Source organism: Papaver somniferum, chromosome 3, assembly GCF_003573695.1.
Source record: "Papaver somniferum cultivar HN1 chromosome 3, ASM357369v1, whole genome shotgun sequence".
NCBI classification, from domain to species: Eukaryota; Viridiplantae; Streptophyta; class Magnoliopsida; order Ranunculales; family Papaveraceae; genus Papaver; species Papaver somniferum.
Window position 1 is genome coordinate 16,282,849 of NC_039360.1, and position 3,193 is coordinate 16,286,041.

General features: G+C 40.7%; 1 non-coding gene across 1 annotated transcript; it reads left to right on the top strand.

Annotated features, from left to right (window-relative positions):
* Positions 1 to 2,555: 2,555 nt before the first annotated feature.
* LOC113362387 lies at positions 2,556 to 2,660 on the top strand. The gene has a single exon (XR_003365711.1). It is a non-coding gene; the product is annotated as a small nucleolar RNA R71 (small nucleolar RNA).
* The last annotated feature ends 533 nt before the right edge of the window (positions 2,661 to 3,193 follow it).

Sequence of the window (3,193 nt, forward strand, 5' to 3'; positions counted from 1 at the left end):
AAGTCATCCATAAACACTTCGATTATGTTTTCAACATATATTCCGAGAAAATACTTACCATACATCTTTGAAAGGTAGCTTGAGCATTGCACAAGCCAAAAGGCATCCTTCTATAAGCAAAAGTACCAAAAGGACAAGTGAAAGTGGTTTTCTCTTGATCCTCCGGTGCTATCATAATCTGATTATAACCTGAATAACCATCAAGGAAGCAATAATAAGAATGTCCAGCTAAACGTTCAAGCATTTGGTAAATAAAAGGTAATGGAAAATGATCCTTCCTAGTGGTTGCATTCAATTTTCTATAATCAATACAAACCCTCCAACCGGTTTGCACACGAGTTGGGACAAGTTCGTTCTTATCATTTTCCACCACCGTCACACCTGATTTCTTTGGTACTACTTGTACCGGGATCACCCACTTACTATCGGATATGGGGTAGATAACACCCACTTCCAAAATCTTAAGTATCTCCTTTTTCACAAATTCCATCATGAGAGGGTTCAAACGGCGTTGCGCTTCTCTTATAGGCTTTGCATCGTCCTGTAAACGAATCTTGTGCATACAAACGGCAGGGCTTATACCCTTGATATCGGCAATTGTCCATCCTATGGCCGTCTTGTACTTCCTTAGCACCCTTAAAATTTTTTGCTCTTGTAATTCACTAAGCTTGTTAGAAACAATCACAGGTAAATCTTCCTTTTCACTCAAGTACAAGTACTTTAGGTGATCGGGAAGAGGTTTCAATTCTAACTTTGGAGATTTAATAATTGAAGATACAATCTTTTCATCACTGCATGGTAAATAAATAAAAGAGATATTATGAGTTTCTGGGCATCCTTGTATTGAATTAAGATCACCAAGGGCTTCCTTGACTTCATTACCACACTCTACACCATTATCCATGGATGTAGTCAAAACAGTTTCCAAAGCATCATCACCATTCAATTCAAACACTTGTTGTGCCAATGTATCCATAACATCAATGTAAAAACAAGAGTGTACATTGCTAGGATATCTCATCTTCTCGAAAATGTTGAAACGTATTATTTCTCCATCAAACTCCATAGTTAGCGTTCCCTTATCCACATCAATAATGGTTTTCACCGTTTTCATGAAGGGAAGCCCAAGTAGCAATGGAATAGACGAGTCCGGTGAACCTTCATCCATCTCTAACACGCAAAAGTCAGCTGGAAATACTAATTGATTAACCTGCACAAGAACATCCTCAACAATACCCATAGGGTAAACATTAGAGCGATCGGCTAATTGCAGTACAATTCCAGCCTTTTTAAGAGGACCTAACTCAAGTGGATTGTACATAGATGCAGGCATAACATTTACGGGTGCACCTAAATCCAACATAGCTTTGTTAAAAGTGGTGTTACCAATTGTGACGGGAATGTCAAAGCTACCGGGATCCTTACACTTCAGTGGGAGTTTTTGTTGTAAGATTGCCGAAGCATTCTCCCCCACACTTAGCACTTCATTGTCCTTGAGCCTCCGCTTATTGGTACACAAGTCCTTCAACACCTTTGCATACTTTGGAAATTGCTTGATAGCATCAATGAGCGGTATGTTCACATGAATCTTCTTTAGAACATCTAAAATCTCCTTTTATAGTCCCTCCATCTTGGATTTTGCAAACCTGCGAGGGAAAGGTAAAGGAGGAACATAAGTAGAAACCAGAGTTTTAGAGTTAGGAATAGGTACCTCGGAAGTTTGGGGAGAATCATCACTCTTCTCCTCCAAAACAAGTTCCTTTGGTGTTTCCACCTTGCCCGAATCAGTAACTTCGGGTTGCACAAGTTGTGTACCACTTCTCAACGTAATAGCATTGACACCCTCTTTTGGGTTGATAGGTTGAGAAGGGAGTTTCCCACTATTTTGTGCCTTCAACTTGTTTATATCAACCACCATGGATCCCATTTGTGTCTGCAACTCCTTGATAGCACTCTTTGTTTCTTGTTGACTTTCCTTAAACATGGTAGAAATGTCTTGCATAAAAGTTTGAAGCTTTGTATCGATATCGGAACCTTGACTTTGCATTGATTGTTGTGGTTGCTGAAATTTTTGAGGTTGCGGATGGAATTGTTGTTGTTGTGGTTGAAATCCACCCGAACGGTTGAAAGTTGGTTGTTGAAACGCGCCTTGCTTGTTTGCATAGCTAAATTTGGGGTGATCTCTCCATCCAGGATTGTAAGTGTTGGATTAGGGATCATACCATCTTTGTTGATTGGGAAAGACCGCACTAGATTGCTCCAACACCTCACCATATGAAGGCAAAATAACTGCAGCCATTTTTTGCATCATTTGCTCCATGTTATCTATTCTCTGATCACGGTGTGATGACGACTCCGTAACTTCATGCACTCGCCTAACCATTGGTTCACCTCTTGTGTAGAATTGTTGCGAGTTCGCATCCATGCTTTCAATAAATTCGGTATCTTGGGCCACCGTCTTGTTCACTAGTGCACCACCACCCGCAGCATCAAGAAGATATCTATCACTTGATTGGAGACCTTCGTAGAAATATTGAATTATCATAGCATTACTGAATTGATGGTGTGGACATCTTGCCACCAATCTCTTGTATCGCTCCCAACATTCATATAAAGATTCTCCAACGTTTTGCTTAATCCCACATATCTCTTTGCGAATTTGAGTAGCCTTCGACGCAGGAAAATACCTTTCTAGAAAGAGTTTCTTCAACCCATTCCATGTAGTGACGCTTCCGGATGGAAAAGAGTACAACCAATATTTAGCGCTATCCATCATAGAAAATGGAAAAACCTTCAACATTGCACCATCGGCTTCAGTCTCCGCTGGTAGCATAGCCTTAACAATGGTAATGAATTCCATAAGATGCTTGTTTGGATCTTCATTCACCATGCCATGAAACTTTGGCAACTCTCTAAGAAACCCCGGCTTGATCTCGAAGGTTGAGTTTGTCTCAATACACCACCGTTGTGCATCAAGCCTATGCGAAGCCAAGTCCTTGAGTGTACGATTTGCATCACCCATTGCTTCTTCTTCTTATTGTTCAACTAGTGGTTCTTCTACAAATGGAACCTCTTGTTCTTATCCTAGTTGTAACTCTTCTTCCACTTCTAGCTCCTGTTCTCCCACCGTGTCTTGACTTGGTTGGAGTATTGTGCCTCTACGAGTTGATATCCCTCACCTTGGATAGTTCCA